This window comes from Eulemur rufifrons, chromosome 15 (genome assembly GCF_041146395.1).
Source record: "Eulemur rufifrons isolate Redbay chromosome 15, OSU_ERuf_1, whole genome shotgun sequence".
Lineage (NCBI taxonomy): Eukaryota > Metazoa > Chordata > Mammalia > Primates > Lemuridae > Eulemur > Eulemur rufifrons.
In genome coordinates this window covers 8,251,848-8,275,207 of record NC_090997.1, presented here as the reverse complement: position 1 = coordinate 8,275,207, position 23,360 = coordinate 8,251,848, and the positions used below count along the sequence as shown (strand labels likewise).

At 40.5% G+C, this 23,360-nt stretch overlaps 1 protein-coding gene across 2 annotated transcripts in view; it reads left to right on the top strand.

Annotated features, from left to right (window-relative positions):
* The first annotated feature begins 17,957 nt into the window (after window positions 1-17,957).
* The window catches only part of BTBD9 (BTB domain containing 9), a 386,775-nt gene continuing 381,372 nt past the window's right edge, over window positions 17,958-23,360 (top strand). The window contains exon 1 of one of the 2 annotated variants that reach the window (XM_069487430.1): window positions 17,958-18,058. The gene's annotated coding sequence lies outside the window, so the exon portion shown is untranslated. Of the gene's footprint in view, window positions 18,059-18,245; window positions 18,301-23,360 lie in introns of those variants that run through there. The other variant, XM_069487432.1, reaches the window with a different exon arrangement.

The window sequence follows — 23,360 nt, the reverse complement described above, 5'->3', positions numbered from 1 at the left end:
TCCCATTGCTTCCATGAAACTGTACCCATCTAGTTCTAATCCTATGTTCTTGACTCTTCCTTCTGTCTCCGTTTCCTCCTCCTCCTTTAAATACAGATGAGACGAGAAATGCTGAGTAGAAAAGAAAACGAGCAGACTTGAGGCAGAAGACCAAGTTGCAAACCTTGACTCAACCACTAAATGTGAGACCCTGAGCAAATGATATCTACGTGACAAATCATGTTTTAACTATGGAGTTAAGACTGTGACACTCACTTTACTTCCTCTCAGGGATATTGCTAGATTCAAGAGAGAAAATGAGTGTGAGTGTGAACCATCTTGTAAACTGTGCCGTAGACATTCTCTTAATATTCTGCCCTCAGCACCAGCCTTTTCTTTCTGTATAGTCTCTTCCTCCTTTGGCAATTTCATCTGCTTTCATGGCTTTAACTATCACCTCTTTGATAATAATTATTTAAGGAGATAAGAAGATTAAAGCTATAACATAAACATAGCAAAAACGTAAATATAATTAATATGCAATTATATTTGGACTCCATGTCAGTCTTCTTAAACTTTGTGAACAAGGCTGGTAGCTTATTTTCATGCATGGAAAAACTGCCTTTCACCTTTTGCTATTTATGTCCTTCTGGTTCCATTCCTTTTCTCTATCTCATGATCGGGGCATTCTTCCTTTCTCATACCCTTGGTTTTTCATACTCTCTATGACTGATTGCTTCCTTTCCATCTCTACCCTAAGGCAGTGGTTCTCAGACTTTAGCATACTGGAATGCATGGAAGAAAACATCCTGCTCAGTGAAAGAAGACAGTCACAAAGGATTGAATATTGTACGATTCCCTTTGTAGTAAGTGTCTAGACTAGGCAACTCTGTAGAGTCAGAAAGTAGATTGATTCGTTGCTGCCTGGGGTGGGGTGGGGCTGGTGGTGTGGGGAATGAAGAGTGACTGGCAGTGGGAATGGGATTTCTTTTTGTGACGATGAAAATGTTTTAAATTAGATTGTGGTGATGTTTACACAACTCTGTGGATATATGAAAAACATTAAACTGTACACTTTTAAGGTGACATATATTCCAATAAAGCTCTTAGAAAAAAAAAGAATCACAAAGAGAGGTCTTGTGAAAACAGATTTCTGGGCCTCACCCCCAGGGTTTCTGGTTCAGTAGGTCTGATTCAATAGATTTGATTTCAGAGTTTCTGATTTCATAGAAACTTGCATTTCTTACCAAGTCCGTAAGAGATGCTGGTGCTGCTGGTCCAGGACCACACTGTGAGAGCCACTGCCCTAGAGGGGCACCAGCCAAGAGAAATGCAATGTGAGCCACATATGTAATTGAAAATTTTTCTAGGAGCCACATAAAAATATAAAAAGAAATAAGCAAAATTAATTTTCATAATATGTTTTAACATACTATAACCAAAATATTTGCAACAGGTAATCAATATAATATACTTATTTTTTATAAAAAAAAAAAATTTTTTTTTAGAGACAGGGTCTCGCTTTGCCCCCCAGGCTGGAGTGCAGTGGCATGATCACAGCTCACTATAACCTCGAACTCCTGGGCTCAAGGGATCCTCCTGCCTCAGCCTCCCGAGTAACTGGGACTACAGGTGTATGCCACCATGCCCAGCTAATTTTTAAATTTTTTTGTAGAGACAGGGTCTCATTATGTTGCCTGGCTAGTCTCAAACTCCTGGCCTCAAGCAATCTTCCCACCTTGGCCTCCCAAAGTGGGATTAGAGGCATGAGCCACCACAACCAGCCATTATAATATACTTACTAATGAAATATTTTATATTCTTTTATTTGTAAAAAGTCTTTGAAGTCTGCTATGTACAGCATTACACTCATACCATATTCCAAGTGCTCAGTCGCCACAGGTGACTAGTGGCTACTGTAATGGACAGTCCTAGGGTATTCCTTTTCCCGTTTCTTGAAATGGGCTGTGGTTAAACCTCATGTATATAATGGTGATAATAACAGTCTATACCGCATAGGATTATTGAGGATGTGAAATAAGTTAATACAGGTAAAAATGCTTAGAATAGTTTCAGGCATGTAAATAAGTAGTCAGTGTTATCTGTTATTATTTCCTTAATAGTAGTCATTGAGTGAAAGAAAAAGATATCTGGCTTAGTAAATTTTGAATAAAATTGAAAAGAAATACATGTTAGCTATTTCATGTTCTAATCTAAATCATTGAAATAAAATAATGATAGATTTTAACCTGTTTGTATCAGATAGAATGCTTTTGACTGGAAGAAACAGAATTCAATTCCATCAGATTTAAATAATGAGAAAATTAAATGCTAGTGTAACTGGGGCAGAAAGGGAAAGTACATTTCAATTTTGGTTAACACAATTTAAACTACAATTGTCACCATTATAGACAGGCTCTTTCTGTCTCTTTACTCTGAACTCCAGTATTGGTTTCATTCTACAGTTAGTGACGCTGTTGGTTTGGGGACAGCTGCTAGTGCAGGAGACACACAGAGTGACTCTCCTCCAACCACTGATGGAAGTCCTTCTCTTCAGTACAATAGGAGGCCTCTGGGATGCAGGTAATGTGCTATTTCCTGCCCTGGGCTTGCTTTGTGAAAATCCAACAAGCTGCATAATGATTATTTGTGCACTTTACTGTATAAATATTAGGCTTCAGTAAAAAACAAAAGGTTTCCTAAAAAAGAAGCAACCATAAATAGGGAAAAAGAAACCAAGTAAGAGGAACAGTTTAGGTTAAGATCAAAATGAAGTGTGTTTTTCTTTTATAAAAAGTATCATATACAGCTTGCTTTTTTTTTTTTTTACTCAACATTATATTGTCAGGTTAATCCATGTTGATATGTATACTCTAGTTAATTCATATCCCCAGTTGTATACTGTCATATAAATATACCACTATTTATCCATTCTTCTGTTACTAGATATTTAAGACTTTTCTTATTTTTCTTATTAGAAGCAACAGTACTTTGAACATGTTTGTAAAAGTGAATAGACGTGAGAGAACTATTTCTAGGGTTGCGTCTAGGAGTTACAATCAGCAGTGATATTTCCAGGTCTTGGTACATGGCATTTTCAGCTTCACTAGATAATGCCAAATTATTCTCCAAGGCGATTTACCTATGAGGATTAGGTTTAGCTGCAGGTTATACTAAGTCCAAAATAACAGTGGCCTTAAAAAATTGCAATGTATTTCTCTCTTACATAAAATAAGTCTAGAGATAGGCAGTGCAAGGGTGGAAGGGTGGCTTCACAAGGTCATCAGTGACCCACCAGACTTCTATCTTGCTGCTCCACTGTTCTTAGCATATGGTTTTCATCTTTTTTTTTTTTTTTTTAACATGGCAACATTTCATCATGATGGTCTTCATCTTTAGTGCAATATGGATGTTCAAAGTTCAATCATCACATACACATTCCAGCCAGCAAGAAGGAAGAAGAGGAAGAAATTTCCAAGCATATCCTATTGGCCAGAACTTAGTTACCTGATCACACCTAGCTGTGAGAGACTCTGGAATATGTAGTCTTTATTCTGGGTGACTAAATGCTCTACTAAAAATTGTGGATTCAATTACTACGGGAGAAAGGGAGAACTGATATTGGAAGTAAATGAGCAGTCCCTGCAACAGTGGTTATACTATTGTAGTGTACACATCTAGTAAGAGTTCAAGTTGCTCTGCAAATTTATCAACAAGAAGGATCAAGCTTTACTTTTTTGCAATCTGATTAGTATGAAATGATTTCTTGTTTATTTAATCAGTTTTTATTTAGGTTTTACTATGTGCTAGTTTCTACTGAAGGCGCTGGGGACACAGCAGTGAATAAATCAAAGTTCTAACTTTACAGAGCTTACATTCCAGTGGAGAAAACAGTAAACAAGTATACATGTATGTGTGCATATATAAGTCACATGCCAATTAGTGCTGCCGTGGAGAAAGATGGAATGCAGGTAAAGTCGCTATTTTATACAGGTTGGTCAGAGAAGACCTCATTGATGAGTGACAGTGAAGTGGAAACCTGAAAAAAGTCGGGTAGTAAGCCAAGTGAAGGAATAGCCCGGGGAAGAGCATTCTAGGCAGAGGGAATAGCAAAGAGGCCAAAGTGATGACAGTGGAGTGCATGAGAAGGAGAGTGCCGGGATCCGAGGCTGTCAGCTGATGTGACCTGGGCACACCTGGATATGTACTTGTGTGGCTGGACTTGTGCTCTTGTGTTGCTGCCATCACCATGAGAAAAACATGCTCCAGTGAGGCCCTGCCCTTCCCACCTGGACTCCAGAATGGGACACATGGAGCAGAACCATCCTGAGTGTCCCACAGGCTGAAGCAGAATGACCTCAGCTGATCTGCATGAGCAAGAATTACGTGCTTATTGCTGCATGCCGCTGAGGTTTTGTGTGTTTGTTATGCACCATTTTTGTGGCCATAACTGACTGGTACACCTCCAGTTTCTTAGTTTCTTTTGTTCTTTCTTCTAACTTGTTACGTGGAATGATTAATTCAATTATTTACAACATTTTTTAATCTCAAAAGTATATTGAAAATATTTTTTTCTCTGAGAACTGTTTTGGTCACATAAGACAACTTTTGAGTTGTCCATTGCCATTCTTTTATAATTTTTTAAAAATTTTTTAATAATTTCAGTTTCTATTTTTTCTAAGAAGATAAATTTTATTTTGCAATCAATCTTTTGATATTAATTCTAGTTGTATTGCATTGTGGCTACAGAACGTAAACTATCATTTCATTTTTCTTTTCTCTATTACTATTATTTTTATTTTTTCCACAGTCACAAGATGGCTGCTGATCATTTCTTCTTTTTGAAATTTACTGTTTTAAAATTTTCTTTGCGAACAATAATATGATTGATTTTTGTGAATGTTCCTTGGACAAGAATGGTATGTATCTTCTGTTACAGGATACTAACTTCTATTTAAACTATTAAATCAAGGTAGTTGAGGACTTAATTAAAATCCTCCACAGCCTAATTATTATTGGTCTATTTGGTACATCAAAATTTAAGAAACACATATTAAAGGATTGTAATAAAATTACAGTTTTATGAAAATCTTGTATTTTTAAAAAGTTTTTGCCTTATGTATTTTGCTACTAAACTACTTGATATATAATTTTTTATAATAACTATATCTTATTCATTTACTGGGCTTTTTATCATTACAAAATATCCTTTTTTTGTATAATGCTGTTGGCTTTGAATTCTGCCACATCTGAAATTAATATTTCCACTTCTGCTTTTTGTTTGTATTTATCTGATTTTACCTGAAATTTCTTCTCTTCTTTTGTTTTTGAATTTTCAACCTTATTATTTGTTAACAAGTCAATCAAAGTGTTTGGAAAAAAAGTTAACAGTTTCCCTCTCCTTTCCCAATCACTTCCATCTTGAAGAAACTAATGCTAACAATTTGGTATATATGTTTTTCCATCAGTCCCTAAATTCATAAACATGTATACACATATTGTGGTAGGCTGAATAATGCCCCTAAAGACGTCCAGGTCCTAATCTCTGGAACCTGTGAATATTACCTTCTGTGGAAAAAGGGTCATTGCAGATGTGATTAAGGATCTTGAAATGGGAAGATTATCCTAGTGGGTCCTAAATGCAACCATAAGCATCCTTGTAATAAAGAGGCAGAGGGAGATTTGACACAGAAGAGGAAAAGGCAATGTGTCATCAATAGCAAAGATTGGAGTGATGCGGCCCCAAGCCAAGGAATGCTGGCAGCCACGAGAAGCTGGAAGAGGGAAGGAACGGATTCTTCCCTACTGTCTCTGGAGAAAGTGTGGCCTGGCTGACACCTTGATTTCAGTCCAGTAAAGCTTAGACTTTGTATTTCTGGCCTCCAGAACCGTGAGAGAGTAAATGTGCATTGTTTTAAACCACCAAGTTTGTGGTAATTTGTTATAGCAGCCATCGAAAACTAATGCATAAGACAAAATTTTCCTCTTATTTTTTATAAATTTGTCATTTTGTTCTCTACAGTGCTCTGCAACTACCTTTTTTTTCTCTTAATAACGTATCAATTACATCTTTTCAGGCCAATATCTATAGATGTCATTCCTTTAAATAACTGAATAATATTCCATAGTATGGCTGTTTCATGATTCATTTATCCATTTCCCTATTGATGGACATCCTAGTTGTTTCCAGTTTATTATTGCAAATAGTGCTGCAATAAACATCCTTGTGTGTGTTATGTATTTTATATATTGGAATTTTTTGTGGGGAGGAGAGAATAGACTTTTTTTATTCATTAGAAAAACTTGGTGGCTTTTTTTTAATTATAAATTTTTTTATTTTGTTAGATTTAGGGGTACAAGTGGTTTTTGATTACAAGGATGAATTGTATAGTGGTGACGTTTGGGTTTTCAGTGCATCTGTCACCAGAATAGTGTACACTGCACTCATCAGGTAGTTTTTCTTCCCTCCCCCTCCTCCTACCCTCCCCCTTCTGTGTCTCCAATGTCCATCGTACCACTCTGTATGTCCCTGCATACATGTAGCTTAGCTCCCACTGAGAATAGACTCTTAAGAGGATCTATGGGTAAGTATATTTTAAATTTTAGTAGATACTATCAGATTACTTTCCAAGAAAGCTGTAAAAATTCACACTCCCATCTGATTTGAATTTCCCTCAGGACAAGTGAAGTTGAACACCTTTGAATATTTTTTGAAAATTTGCATTTTCCATTTTATGCAATGCTTGTTTAGTTCCTTTGCTCATTTTTTCTTTTGGATTATTTGCCTTAACCCTTTTTCCGTCATAGATTTTAGAAATATTTCTCCAGTCTTTGATTTTACTCTCCTTCCATCAAACTGGAACAGAATTTCCTTGCCTGCACATCTAAACAAGCCTGAGAATCTAAAATACCTTCCCCTGCACGCCTTAATCAAGAAGCCCCACCTATCAGTTCTTCTAACTCCATAGTTTGGAACAGACATTTCTCCCTTATCTTTCATTCTAATCCACCATTGCCTAATGGATCTCAATGGTCTAATCTGCACCGATGCTGACATAAAGGATTCAGCGATAACGAATACACATTAGTTTTGCTTACATTTTGCTGGTCAAAATTAGTGTTCACATGGTCATGCTTGAGTTCACTAGAGCGAGAGTGAAATCCTTCTACAAGGTGAGTTGCTGAATATTTACGAAGAGTTATACAGTCTATGATACACACACTGGTAAGTGCAGGCAGTAGAAAAATCACAGTCATATAGGGGCATTCAATGGCATGAAGAAAAGTAAACCAAGACCAAAAAACCCAGAGTAGCTGACTACTGCAATCAGTGTAATCAAATGGCTCCTCCCAGAACTGCTTTTCTCCTTCTACCAAGGTGTGCAAGGGTCACTGCCTGGGCCTTTCAGGCAGCATTGGGCTGAACATTCCTCTCCCTGGGTTCAGACAGAGGCAGGGGTCCCCTGAGGCTACTGCGTCCCTGATCCTTTCCTGGCACAGTACCGTCAATGCACAGATTTGTCTGTGCCTGTATTGTAATGCCCTACATCATCCCCTCAAGCACCGAAGCCTCAGATAAGATCCCTTTTAGGATCAACCCTCTCTCTAAGAGATAGGTAGGTAGTCAAGGATGTCTGTCCACAAAACACTCTAACTCAGCATTCTGTTCTTGGTCATTTTATCCTGGCTTCTTTCTCTGAGCCAGTGGTTTTTCTAAACTCATCCTAGTCCTATACGTCTTTGCCACTCAGCACCTCCACTGTGTCTGGAGGTCTGTTCTGTCTTGCAGCACGATCATGTGCCTTTGCCATCACTGTGGAAAGTGCTGGTGCTGCTCACTCGTATCTGGCTCTGCTTCCCCTCTGGACACATGGCAGGACTGCGCTTTCTGGCTTCCTTAAGGTTGGTGCTCAGACTAGTTCTGGCCTGAATTTTGAGTAGAAATGATGTCTGTCTTTTTTGGCCTAGAGAATTTAATTGTTAGTGGGAGACCCTCTATAGTTCTCTCTTTTCCCTCTGGAAAAAAGATACTGATATTTTGAGGTTTTTACTGTTGCATAACATAGCCTATCTTGATGGAAACAATTATATACGTTTTTCAAGGATTCAAAAGGCACACAACAAATTAAAGACACTTATAATCTTTGATATATCTTTAGACATAAAACAAGTATAAAATGTTCCACAACACTTGAGGTATAAATATAGTCACAGTACACTTATCTTGCCAAATCAAATTTCAATTGGCTCAAGCACCCAGGTGCCATTTAGGTAGGAAGCTCAGAATCACTCTATTGGCCTATTCCCACTTAGCCTACATGATTTTTCTCAGTGTAGTCTGCACACCTTCTGTGTCATAATCACCTGAGTTTTAAAACACAGACTCCCAGGCCGGGCGCGGTGGCTCACGCCTGTAATCCTAACACTCTGGGAGGCCGAGGCAGGTGGATCGTTTGAGCTCAGGACTTCGAGACCAGCCTGAGCAAGAGTGAGATCCCCCGTCTCTACTAAAAAATGGAAAGAAATTATATGGACAATTAAAAATATATACAGAAAATAGCAGGGCATGGTGACTCATGCCTGTAGTCCCAGCTCCTCGGGAGGCTGAGGCAGAATTGTTTGAGCCAGCAGTTTGAGGTTGCTGTGAGCTAGGCTGACGCCACGGCACTCTAGCCCGGGCAACGAGTGAGACTCTGTATCAAACAAATAAACAAACAAAACCAACCAAAAAAAAAAAAAAAAAAAAAAAAACCCACAGACTCCCCTGGTACCCCTCAGATGAGAGTCTCTGGCAGTAGGAATCAACACATCCCATAAGTCTTTCTTGTGCACGTGATCTTTCTCAGTCTGAAATCACCTTGCCCTACCTTATTGATCTGATTCTCACATGACTTCTATACTAACACAATCCAGTAGAATTTTCTGCAGTGATAGAATCGTTCTATACATGCATTGTCCAATGCTGTAGCTACTGTGGCTATTTTTTTGGGGGTGAGGGTTACCAAATTTCTTTGAAAGAATGGTACAAATGAAAGAACTCAAGTGGATGTTTTGGTACAACTTACAGAAAAGGTAAAGGAAACCCCACGCATGCGCTGCCTTGGTGACCAGGAAAGTCACCCCATAGCATTGGGGAAGTTAGCCGAATGCTTGGCTCTCTCTACCACTGTCTCCCAGGGTGTGCTTGTCAAAGAGACAGTCTGCCACGCCAGATTTGGGGGTTTCCATTTGCCAGAGTTGGTTACATGGTCACCCAATTCCTTGATGGATTTCACCTGCTCGTTCTGGTATTGCGTTCTCAATGAAGTCACACAAGTGGGGCTCATTTTCATCAGTGGCCAGTTTGTGCAGTGTCAGCAGTGACTGATTCATGCTTTTTTCCAAGTGTAATGCTCACTCCATTGCATTCAGCCTCTCTCCCAGTCATCACCGTCTGGTTTCTCGATATCCTGAAGGAAGATTCGGCCACCTTGTTGGTTCTGTAGCTTTATCCATTTCTCAGCATGTTCCTTCTCCTTATGAGATTGGTGAAGTATTTGGCAAAGTTCTTCAAAGCCACATCATCGTGGTCAAACAGGTAGATGTAGGAGGTGCAGAGCTCCAGGTTGACCTGGCAGTTGATGGATGCCTCAGAGTCCTGGTGCTGGTCCTGGCGCACCTGCGAGGGAGACGCAGTGGTCGTGATGGGGACCAAGATGAGGCTACCGTGGGACCTTGGGGAGCCAAGGGCGTGTGAGCAAGCGGCAGAGGGCTGGCTCCCTCCCAGTGGTTCACTGTGTTGGGGGAGGAGCGCTGGGTTCCATCGGAGCACTGTTGAATGCCTGTTGTGGCTATTGAGTTCTTAAAATGTGACCAGTATGACTGAGAAGCTGGATTTTAGATTTAATTTAAATTAAAATAGCCGCATATGACTGGAGGCTACCACATTGGACAGTGCAGGTCTAGCCTGGTTAGTTCCTTGACAAAACTGTATCTTCAATCTCTGTCTCCCCTCTGTGCCTGGCACATAGTAACCCAGTAAGTGGACATTGAAGTAGGAAATAAGCTTAAGCTATTTCCCTTTTTTTTAGGTTCTTGGTGTATTAAGAAATGCAGAAATAAAAAAATAAGTTTACAAAAACTGTGGTATATTTTAAGTGTTGACCTTATATTTACAAAGCAGCTTTACTGTCTTGTTCTTAAGATAATTACAGTATTTAAATATTAAATCACAGACACATTGGTGTTGATGACAATGCCTAAGAATAGTCATGGTACTCAATTAGCTTTCTGCCTTCAGCTTAGCAAATATAAAAGATGTATTAAGACGATAGTGAATCCTGCTGTAGAATCCTCCATGTATCTTCAGTTAAAGTGTTTATTTACATGGAAAGATATACACTAGTGAATATAATCAGATCAGTATTATGCAAAGTAAAAAGGAATTTAAAACAAAGAATCCTACATATTCTGGCCTACTAGAAGAGAATACAGAGAGAAATTGTGAGAAAATGATTTGACTGGAGAATTTGGGACTCGAAGTTTCTCACTTACACTTGGCAACCATTACTTCTCCCATCCATCTCCCTCAGAAGAAAAAAAGCAAAGTTAAAAGATTGACATTCTGCAGCATTGCAATAACATTAGAATTTCCTTGAAGATAATTCATTGTTTTAGTTTCATTTGTCTCATGTAATAATAAAACCTTGGAGAACTCATAAACAAGACATATTTTTATCAGCATGGAAGTGTGTATAAGTTTTAACTCTTGCCTAAGTGAAGGTAAGGGACTAGAATAAGATAGTCATCACAAGCAAATTGACCACTAGGTTTCCTAGCTTTTTCCACAAACAAGGTGCCTAGTGCAATTAATTATACACAGAATGTAGAAAATCATAATTAAGTCAGAGAAAGACAAAACTCAAATTTAAATAAAAGGTTCAGACCAGTGAATAAATTAGAATGCAGATATGCAGGTCACAGTTTCCTACACAAGCACTAAAGTTGAGCCACAGATTTGACTCAAAGCCTCATGGCAGCCAAGGTGAAAAGGGAAACATATCCAGTTACACAATCCACTTGTCCATGAGGAAGACACATCAGTTATTCAAGGGTAGCCAAGTATTTTATGATACTTGGCTCTGAAAGAAAATTCTCCTGTATGATCAAGTCCAAACAAAACAGCCTTATAGTAAATGCTGTTGGGGCTCAGAAAATGATACTGCCAAATATTACGCTTTGACACGCTGAAGAAGCAGCCTGAAGGTCTCTCTGACTCCTCCCGCAATATCTCAGTCTTGTTTCTCCCACGGCACAGGATGAGGCTGTTCTCTGAACTTCCCTTATCCACCTAGAAACTGGACTCACCAAAGAGGAACACACATGCTTTTGATCCCCTCCCTGAAATTTCATCAACTAGAGAAGATTAAACCTCATTATCACAGAGACTGAAAATTAAGCACCACACCTAGAGCCCAAACTTTGTCCTAAACTATTGTCTGTTCCCCAATCCTATTAAATTCCCAAAGAGAATCATTTGAAAACTATTGCCTGAATATTGGGCCCATTCATTCCCCCTAAAAATCATTTGCTACCTCTCAAAATTACATTTTCCCCATCTCCTCTTCCCCTATGAAAGATATATAAGCATCTGGACTTCATTGGGTTATTGGATAATCATTTTCCTGTGAGTCCCCTGTGCTTATGCACGTTAATACATTTGTATACATTTTTCTCCTACTAATTTGCCTATTGTCAGTTCATTTTCAGCAAACCTTCTGAGGATGGAGGAGAAGCTTTCCCTCATCACCTTTACAATGCACTAGTGGGCTATGTGGAACTCTCTTCTAGAATAGCTTGATATACACAGAAGACACGACACTTAAAATACAAGTCAGTGTAACACACCTGGCTGAGGTTTCTGGGTATGTAAGCTCAGGACAATATGGTTAGGTATGCAATTTTCTGATGGATCAACTAGTACTGTGTACTGACTAAGGCAGATACATACTATTTAGAATTCAGTAACCTGATCAGCAAGCAGATGGTAGAGGGTTGACAGCCTTTTGTGAAGAGTGAGTCACATCATTAAAATTCCCTTCTAAATAGGAACATTCCTCTCTGTATGGCAGTGGATAGAGGGAGCCTCTGCAGGCAATCCAGGATTTTCCTTAAAAAAACAACTCTTCATTCTGCAATCACACAGGCAGTAGAAAAAAACAAAAACAGAACAAAAAGCAATTCTTGAAAAATACGAAAAAGTAAGTGTTCAGGACCACCCAATAGAGCAGAAGATCTGCAAACTCATGTTTTTTCTTTTCTTTTTATTTTTTTAAAGTTCACATGAGTTACAAATATTGAGAGATCAACAGGTTTCAAATCTGGCAACCAAAGATGCTCACACCACACGGAAGCAATCTGCTGGGCTGCGTACAGAGCACTTACCCACCTGCCTGGGCTCTTTAGGCATTGCAATGCCCTGCTGGAGAATGATGAAGATTTGGACAATTTTCAAAGAAGAAAGTATCAGTTGCTCATGCTCACTGTAGAAAAATCTGAATAATGCTCCTATAAAATGTAATTAAACTAGCATTTGGTCACTGGATCTAAGCTAATTAAATTTGAGGACATGTACTGAAAAAATTATTTTAGTTTTGGAACATGTGATCCTGATTCATTCTTTCTGACAATTGGTCAGCAACAAAATCAACTATACTTTAAAGTTCATTACAGCCAGGTGCGGTGGCTCACACCTGTAATCCTAGCACTCTGGGAGGCTGAGGTGGGAGGATTGCTCAAGAGTGGGAGACAAGCCTGAGCAAGAGCAAGACACCATCTCCACTAAAAATAGAAAAAAAAAAAAAATAAGTTGGACATCTTCATATGCGCCTGTAGTCCCAGCTACTTGGGATGCTGAGGCAGGAGGATTGCTTGAGCCAGGAGTTTGAGGTTGCAGTGAGCTACAATGACGCTACTGCACTCTACCTGGCATGAAAGAGTGAGACTCTGTCTCAAAAAAAAAAAAAAAAAAAAAAATTATAATATCATCAGCATATAAGAAAATAATGGACTTTCTAATCTCTAAAGCAAGACAATAATCCAAAAGTGTTTTTAAATTATTTAGATATACATTAAAAAGAAGAAGGGCCATAACTTGGCTATTTTATGCCACTTGAAATACTTTCTGATCTAGCTGAACAATTCTATTGATCTGGACTTTCAAGGTCATACAGAAGTCCTGGTTTTATAAGACCTGAGATTCTATATTTAACTCATGCAACTTAATCTGAAAGTAGTTCTTATTCACAGAATCAGAGCATGAGAAATCATTTGAAGCTACTTTCTTTTAAAAACAAAGTTTATTTTCCTAATTATAAAATGTACATTGTCAACAATTTAGAAAATATTTTAAAATTACATTATAACCCTCCCCCCAACTATTTATTTTGGAAAATGTCAAACGAACAGAATACAGATATGCAGGCCAATTCACCCACTTACAAATGATGAGCCAACATATTTACTCAGAGCTTCTTGGCAGTCAAAGTGAAAAGGGAAAAACAGGCCAGTTATGTAATTCACATTGTCTATAAAGAGAAAAGAACACATGAGTTACTCAAGGGTAGCCAAATGTTTTATGACTTTTGGCTCAGAGAGAAAATTCTCTTGTGTTCATATAAGGAACAAAGAGTGATATCACACAAAAACAACCTGTAAGCTATGTCTTCTAGAATTCCTCAGCGTAAGTAGAGGGTACAGGGTATGAAGGTAGTAATGGGGTTTAAGTACAAGAATTCCACCACCCGGCTACCTAGATTTGAATACTGGCTCTATCATTTATTTTATTATTTTATTTTATTCTATTTTATTCTATCAGAATATTATGGGGGTACAAATGCTTTGGTCACATAAATTGCCTTTGCACTGCCCAAATCAAAGCTACAAGCTTGTCTATCATTTATTAATTTACCTTGAGTAATTACTTAAACTTTCTGTGCCTTAGTTTCCTAATTTATAAAACATTATGATTAATAATACTACCTACTTCAAAGGGTTCTTACGAAGCTTAAATAAGCTGCCGCCTGTAACACACTTAAACATAGGTAACATAGGTAGAGGTACTATGTACCTGGCACATAGTAAGCATCATCATTATTAAAGTAAATGCTAAAATAAATGCTTGCACATTATGCTAATAGTATAGAAGAAGGGCACTTAAACCAACTAAGGCCTGAGGGGAGGTTTCCTGGAGAGAGGATGCCTGTGCTGGGTCTAAATCTTGGTCTACTACTTACTTGCTTTTTGACCTTGGCCAAATTATTTAAACTTTGCACCCCATTTGCTAAAACTGAGATATGTCGTCAGTGGTCAATGCAATAAGCTAATGTTTGCAAAATTAAATGCACTAATATATGAGGATTAGATGAACAAATACACCAGAGCATGACATCAATGACAATATTTCCTCTTGGATCTGGTAGAAAAATAAATGAATTACTCTTGCATTCAACTTTTACTTGTGTCCATTTTTCCAATTAAACAATTTTAATTTAGAAACAGTTGTGCATAAATATTCATTCAGATCACAAGAAAACTACCTGGAAGGAATGTTAAGTGACATCATTGGCTTAGAACAATTCTCCTGGTCTTTTTCGATCCCACAGAAATGCATTGGCATATCTGTGTCCACTTTTGAGGCACACTGTGCCTACCTGACAGTGCAGGTCGGTATTATACAACACCTTGACTTCCATTAGGCAGAGGTGATTGCCCCCTCATCTGTATCACTTCATACATTCCTCATTTCACCTCATACAGAGTCCATTAGAGTATATCGTATTATACTTACAGTATATTTATATCTCACTTTATAAAAAAAAGAATTTATGGCAACTAGTTATATACTTAGTATTTCTCTCTCCAAATCGTGAGTTTCTTGAAGAACTGTCATTGCCATAGTATCTGGATAGAAGCTGGCACATAATACACTGACTGTCCATGTTTGGTGAAATGCTCTGAGTAGGATTTGAAGTGTGCTGTTATAAGCAAATGAATCTAATATAAAGTTGTGGGGACTGCATAGGAATTAATGTGAAAGTTATAGACTCAGCCTGATCCTCTCCTTTGGCAGATGAGAAAGCCAAAGTCTAGAAAAGTTGAGTAATTTGTCCAAAGTTATCTAGCTAGTTAATGTCCAGAACCAAGACTAGAATCTCAAACTCCCATCAACCAGTCCAGAGGCCAATCCACTATATTGACCTGCTTTTTAGAACTCAGTGATTTGGTGTCTATCTCCATTACTGCTCTGAAGCTGCCAATTGTTGGCCACCAATCACTTTTGTGTTGCTAAATCCAATCAATGCTTTCCAGCCCTTGATATACTTGACCTATTCATGGTCTCTGACTGCTGACCCCTCTCTATCTTGCCTTTCTTTCCTACCTTGGCTTCAGAGCTTGCCAATTATACTTACCTGGTTCTCCTTTTCTCCCTCTGGCCATTCTTCTCAGACTTCTTTGTGGGCTTTTGACCATTTGCCACCTCCTTTTAAAGTCAGTGCTCCTTGGGGGCCCTATCCTTAGTCCCCTCTATATTTCTTCTATATTTTCTCCCTGATTGATCACATCCATGCCTAGGGCTTAAATTACCAATTATAGGTTAATGGCCTCCAAATCTATTTTAACTCAACTTCTTTCCTGATTCATAAACATGTATAATCTAACAGTTTATTGGACATTTCCCTCCGGATGTGGAGGCTCCTTCTGTCAGGTCACAGTCACATTGCTATAGTCTGTGAAGGGGCCTAATAAATTGGACCCTTCTTTTCCAGGTAAAGGAGAGAGCAGCAGGAAACCAACTATTATCTTCATTACTGATGGTGTTAGTTCCCTATAGCTGGTGTAACAAATTACCACAAACTTAATGGCTTAAAACCATACAAAGGTATTGTCTTATAGTTCTAGAGGTCAGAAGTCCTAAAATTTTATTTATTTATTTTTTGAGACAGAGTCTCACTCTGTTGCCCAGGCTAGAGTGCCGTGGCGTCAGCCACCGCTCACAGCAACCTCAAACTCCTGGGCTCAAGCAATCCTCCTGCCTCAGCCTCCCGAGTAGCTGGGACTACAGGCATGCGCTACCATGCCCGGCTAATTTTTTCTATATATATTTTTAGCTGTCCAGCTAATTTCTTTCTATTTTTAGTAGAGACGGGGTCTTGCTCTTGCTCAGGCTGGTCTCGAACTCCTGAGCTCAAACGATGCACCCACCTCGGCCTCCCAGATTGCTGGGATTACAGGTGTGAGCCATCATGCCCGGCCAGAAGTCCTAAAAATTAAGGTGTTGTCAGGGCTGTGTTCCTTCTAAGGGCACTAGGGAAGAATCCATTTCCTTGCTGGTATGGCGTCACCAGCACGTGTCACTGCGGATGGGGACAATCCTGGGCGCCTGTAGTGGAGGGAGCAGCGGCCTCGTGCAGACTAGCGCAGACCTGATCATCAAGTTCTGCCAGGTGCAGGAAGGTTTTTCCAGCTTCTGCAGGCTGCCTGCATTCCCTGGGTCTATCTTCAAGGCCAACAGTATAGCACCTTCAAATCTCTCTGATCTCTGCTTCCATCATCACATCTCCTTCTCTGACTTTGACCCTCCTGCCTCCAGCCCAGCCAAATAATCCAGGATAATCTCCCCAGACCCATAACTTAATTATATCTGCAAATACCTTTTGCAGATAACATATTCATAGGTTCTGGAGATTAGGATGTGGACATCTTGGGGAAGGGGCATTATTCTATATAACATAACTGACAAAGTTGATACTGGATATTACCTGTGGACAAAGACCTTCCTAATGCCAAACTCTGAAATTAAATAGGTTTACTTGCTTTGTAGTCCTGGACTAGGCACCCTTACCCCCACCCACAGGCTCTGCTCTGGGAAAAGCAGAGGAAAACACTACAGCAGTTCCCTTTTGTGGGAATAAGGAGTCTGGCTTATCCACAGGTGTCTAAGTTACTAGATAGTGGTGGTGACATTCCTTAGGAGGGTGACCAGATTGTGGGGTATAAGTTCAAATATGGCTTCCAAGTGGGTCTCCCTGCCCCGAGACTTGCTCTTCCTGTCCATTTTCACTTACTACTTTTACTAACGAAGCATCCTTTGCCTGGAATTAAGTCCTTCCCCACTAGTCTCCCCCAATCCCGGCACCCAGACCCTTCAGCTTGCCCCAGTGCCAAGGGTCACTGACTCTCCAACATTGGCCAGGGTCAGACCAGCATCCAGATCTCTAGGACTCCAAAGTCCATGCTCTGAACTGCTCTTGTTCAACTGCCTTGTCTTATAAGAAAGCTATTTTAAAGTCGAATGGGCTTTATGCTTTACAAAGTACCTTTGTATACATTATTCTGTTTTAGCCTCGCAGCTCTCCAACGTAGCCAGCACGGGTTACTATGCCCATTTTTACAATGAGGAAACTGAGAATCAAGGGAATTCAAGGCTCGGTTCACCACACCCTACTGCTAGAGTTGAGTGTCACTCAGCAGCCTCGACACTAACCACGGACCCAGTCCCTTCTGGTCCCTCTCCTTGGAGAACCTTCCTGCGCCTCGCAGAACTTGACGATCAGGTCTGCGCTAGTCTGGACGAGGCCACTGCTCCCTCCACTACCGGCGCCCAGGACTGTCCCCATCCGCAGTGACGCGCGCCGGTGACGCCATACAGTGACGTTGTAGTGACGTGACTTACCCTGAGCCAGGTGCCGCAGGGCAGCCACACCCTGGGGCCCCCTGCTCTGGAGGGGCAGCGGGTCGGGCGGGTGGGGAAAAGCCACAGAACCCGCCTGAGGCAACCTCCGGGCCCTAATCCCCGGGACCCTAACCCCCGGGACCCCGCCGGCCAGCGGTCGACCGTTGCTAAGTGACGCCAGCGCGCAAACGCGCGTGCGCGGCCACGGCGGTGTGCGTGAAAGGGGACGCGCGCCGCGGTGGCGGCGGCGGCGGCGAGGACGGCGGCGACGACAGCGGCCGAGGGGGCGGTGGCTACGAGTGGGGTGCAGAGCAGACGGAAGAGGCGTCTGTGCCGGCGGCCAGGTCGCACAGGAACATCGTTGGGGTGAGTGGCCCGGGCCTCGCGGGGGAGGTGGGGCCTGGCCGCACCTGCTGCGCGGGCCCAGGGCGCGGAGACGCGCGTCCCCACCGTACCCGCGCGCGCCGCTCCACGCCCCTCTGCCGCTTTTTCCGGGGGCGGGGAAGGCGCGGGGACAGGGGCTGAGCAGGGTCAGTTCCTGGGCCCGGGCGCTCTGGGAAGCCGTAGAGAGGGGCCTGGGAAAACTGATAGCCTGGAAGGTGTAGGAAGTAGGTGTCTGGGGGATTCGGGGTGCTCTACGAGCGTCCCAAACAGAGGAATTCGAATCAGGAGCAGCTTCGGTTCTCCGAGCAGTCTCGCATCCTGTTTGAGACGACGTTGCCCCAGACCGAGAGGTGGCGGAACCGAGGACCCCGGGGTTGGGGTTCGGAAAGTGTGGGGCTGCTGGGGCCCTCATCTCCCCTGCCCTGGCCAGGCTCTGAGTAGGAGCTGGTTGTTATGGAGAGAGTTGTGAGTCAGTGCCTGCGTGCGGCGTCAGACACACCCACGGTCTAGGGAAGGCGACCTGTCAGTATAGAAACGGGGCAGCCAACCTGTTGCCTAGAGTTTCCAAGTTCACATGTATGTCCATGTGCTTCCTTGACATTTTATCATATTGTTGCTGCAGATTTTGAGACCAAGGGGTTGATATCCATCCCTAGTTGTTACCTCCTTCTAGACTCAAATAGGTGTTACGTTTCTCAGAACTGTGTTGTGCTTTTGCTATTACTAGGGCCAAGGAAATAAGAAAGCACTGTTTTTCTGTTTTGCTTAAAAACAGTATAGCCTTGCTATTTTCTGGGTAGAAAATACTGATTCTGTTCAATGTGTGGGCTGGAAAATGTTGATGATCGGAGTAGCCAGTGTAAAGTTGCAGCAGATCATCAGCCCAGTGTTCTCTTAGTGCGCTGGGCTCCTCATGGGTAGATAGATGTGTAGTGGTTGTAGTTACCGTCCTTGGGAGGGAGGAGTATTGGAAATAGGGAAGAAGTTAGTCTTTTCGGACTTTCTGTTGTTTGAGGCAGTACATAGAACCAGTAAAAAGATAGCCTGTACTATCATGATTTGTGCAGGAAAGCTGAGAGAGAAAAATAACTTTAGAGTTTTCATTCAACTCTAAAATTCTGTGATTTAGTTTCATAACTAAGGATCTGTAAAGTGTGTTGCCTGAAGTTCTAATATCTTGAAACCAGTAATCATTTTGCTCTGCAACACTTAGAATACTTGAAATTCAAGATCTCTTTCTCTTTGGACAATAATAGCTTTTAGGACAGGAATCACCTCTGTTTTCTCCTTGCCATATCTCCAGCTCTTAGAAAAGTGCTTGCCACAGAATAGGCATGCAATAGGTATTTGTTATATATCATGCTGTGCATTAGTGATGTATCTATATAGAGAAAGCATTTAATTCGGTCCTTCAAGTACTTAGTACATGTGTCCCCCTCTGCCCAGTATTATATTTGGGAGGAGGATTGTGGGGTTACATATGACATGGAAGCCCTGGCTTTTTTCCTTTAACAACAATATTCTAGATAGGAACAGAAAGCATATGTATATAAGATAATTCTAAAACCAAATTAAGTAGTATGTAAACAAGTGCTATGTGAGGACTGAAAGTGCAGTAGAAATTTAGAAAGATAGGACGTGTGGGCTGAGTTAGGGAACTCATTGGAAGAGGTAAGATCTGAGCTGGTCTTTGAAATAAGTGTAAAATTTGAATTAGAAAAGAGATAAGAAATCATGTGCTGAGCAAATAATGTGAATTTGGTTGTTGGGGGATATATGGAGCAGACTTGCTTGTCTGGTGAGTGGAGCAGAAGGTCTCTGATAGGGGAATATTGGAGAGATAAGGTTTAGCAGGTTGGGAAGGCAAAGTGTTAAAGACTGAGGCAGACTTATCAGCATCCCACTGATAACAAGATAGAGCCTGCTGGTAAGGTAGAATGGGGCTTGTGTTACTTAGAGTCTTAGGCACGAGTAAGTGTTATCCTTACTTGAAATTATGATCTTATGGTTGAACCAGGATCAGGTTGTTATGTATTTTTTATTTCAATTACTAATTGGAATGAATGCCTCACTAATGTGCATGCATTTTAGGTAGTCAATAGCCATGTCTCAATTTCTAAAATCTACCTAATGTACTTGGGCCTTTCTATTGGTACTGAATGATGTACCAAAAGTAGTCATCCAGCCATACTTGATGACACAGTTTTGCTTTTGATTATCTCTGTGGGTTTGTAGTTACTGCCGATTCTGTAAATAATACAGATAATGTTAGTTGGGAAAGGAGCCTTTCTGATGAAGAATACTCAAAAATATTGACAAAAGATTTAAGAATAATTAAAGATACTGCTGCTGAATATTGAGCTCTTGGTCTTTATTTATCACATCTTTTGTTATGTGAAAATTCTTTTGAGTGGCATGTGAATCTGAAGTTGAATTGCCAACGAAGACTCGTAAAGTTACAACAGCAAATGTTCCATTATTTAACAACTCAGCAAATATTTATTGGGTGCTGGCTATAGCCCACTCTGTTGGGTGTTCGGAAGACAAAGATGAATAAGACATAGTAGACTCCCTGACATACTAAGTACTCATCAGAGGAGCTAACCACTAACCATTATATGTTGTGATAAATTAATCACTTTTGGAATGAATAAAGTGCTGGGTAATAGATCTTGTTGGCTGGGGAAAAAGTTGATAGGGAAAGCTTTGAAGAGAAGAGATGGAACTTTAGTTATCCCTGAAGGTTAAGTAGAATTTTGCCACATGTAAAGGGGGAAGAGAGGGCCAGCATAAACAAAATTGCTGAAGATTAAAACTAAATGGTATTTTTGGAAATATCTTGAATTGTTTCTTGTAGGCTTGTTGCATGGCAGAAGTGATGAGACAGGAGAAAGGTATTTTTGGAGCCAAATTATGAGGGGGTCTTCTACTCCATTCTAAAACGTCTAGACTCTTCCCTTCCCCATTGAATTAGTAATGGACAGCCATGGAAGGTAGAATAATCAGATCAGAAAATTAATTGACAGTTCATGTGCAGATTGCATCAGAGTGAAGAGGCAGGAAGACCACTTAGAATGTAGATGAGAGATGTTGGTAGCCTGAAGGACAGTGGGAATGGAAAGATTGTAGAGACATTTTTAGATGTTAAAATCTCTAAATTTTATGACCAGTTAAAGGTGAGGGAGAGTGAGAAGTCAAAGGGGACATGTCTAGCTTGAGCAACTGCGTGATTATAGGGACATTAAATTAGAAAATACAGGTGGAGGAACAGGCTTTCAGTGGAGAGAAGAAATAATGGCATATGTTAATTCTAAGGCCCCTGTGGGTGTTTAAATAGATCCACTAGGTCATTGGAAATTCTACTTCAGAGTTTATGAGATAATTAGGAACAATTGCAATGTAGATAACAATTGAGACTATGGGGATAGCAACCTTCTGGGAGGTCTGTTAGTATAGTGGCTAACTTCAGGGACTTTGGAGTTAGGAATACCCCAGGTCAGATCTCTGTTATGCCATTTATTGGTTGGATGACCTTTGGCAAGTTATTTAACATCTTTAACCCTAGGCTTCTTATCTAAATTATTGTTGTGGAGATTAAGAAAGGTAGTATGTGCATAGTGACTAGCACAATGTCTAGTTTATAAATACTTTGTAAGTGGCAGCTGTTGGTATTATTATTACTAGTAGTAATAGATGTAGAGGTAGTAGGAGAAGATCTAACTACCCAGAAAATGGAGAGTGAGAACTGGATAAGACAGTGAATGGAACTTTTGGAAATCAACACTTAAATTAGTGTTTAAACTTAGATTAATTCTTGTCTGAGTCCTGTTTGTGCTGCTATAGCAGAATACCAGAGAACAGAAATTTATATCCTCACAGTTTTAAAGGCTGGGAAGTCCAAGATCAAGTTGCCGGCATCTGGTGAGGGCCTACTTGCTGTGTCATAACATGGTAGAAGGAATTACATGGGCAAGAGAGAGAAGGAAGGGGGCTGAACTCATCTTGGGAACCCATTCCTGAGATAACAAACCCATTCCCGCTATAATGGTATTAAGAGCTTTCATGGCCTAGTCTTAAAGGTTCCTACCTCTTGCATTGGGGATTATGTTTTTGACACATGAACTTTGGGGGACACATTCAAACCATAGAAATTCTTAAACTTGAATATATATCAGAAATACCTGGAGGCCTTGGTAAAACACAGATTACTGGGTCCCACTCCCATAGTTTCTGATTCAGTAGGTCTGAACTGGGGCTTGAGAAGTTGCATTTGAACAAGTTCCCAGGTAATGCTGATGTTGCTATTCCTGGGACCACACTTTGAGAACCCCTGACTTGCAGGTCAGATGAAAGAAGAGGAACCAGCATAGATTCTAATAAAGAGGTTGAGGTGTATTGGGAACCAGGAAAGAGTTTAGAAAAGAATAGGAATTTAACAGGCTTAGACTCTCTAGGTCCACCAGTCTGATTTCCAATTTCATAGATCTCATCTCATTTTTGTCTTCTCCAGAATCTAGTATAATGCCTAGTGTATAGCAATAACCTTTGAAGCCGCTTAATACTGTCCTTGTACCTGATTGCACGTACTTCACACACAGATTTCATTCATCCTCTTATATCTCTGCTGAGTCACAGGGAGGATGCTGTTTCTAATTTTACACACACACAAAATAACTGCAGAAAATTTCTTTCAAATAGCTGATGTGTAGCTACGTGCATTTGACTTTGTGTTAGATGCCCTGCCCTCTCCCTTTTTAAAAAATGACAATCCAGTTTCCACAGTAATTGTCAATGATAAATACCAAAAGTCCAATCTGTGTGCTGTATTAGGCATCTTGGAGTTTTAGAAGGGAAGCAAATCATATACTCCAGTTTGTGGGACATTTACAATAAGGTGGATGAAATGTACAAAACCCCAAAGGAAAGCATCAGGAAGAGGTATAATCACAGAAACATGGATGTAGAGGAATCTGAATCTAAGGACATATTTCTTGTTTGCCAATATTCATTGGGTCTTACATGTCACATATACTGAGGACTTATGGCATGTAGCACAGATGTTAGTCTTGTTCTCTGAGAGGAAGTTATGAAGGAGTTCCCCTGTATAAGGAAATCAAACAATAGCTGTGCAAAGTTATAAATACATTTGTAAAGGGATTTCAGAAGTTAAATTGGAGCTTCATGACTGACAGGTTAACTACTCAATGTGCTTCCTAGGCGCTTAGTCTCTTTCGTTTATCTCTCAACTAACATTCATTAAGCATTTACTATGTGCCAGAAGTTG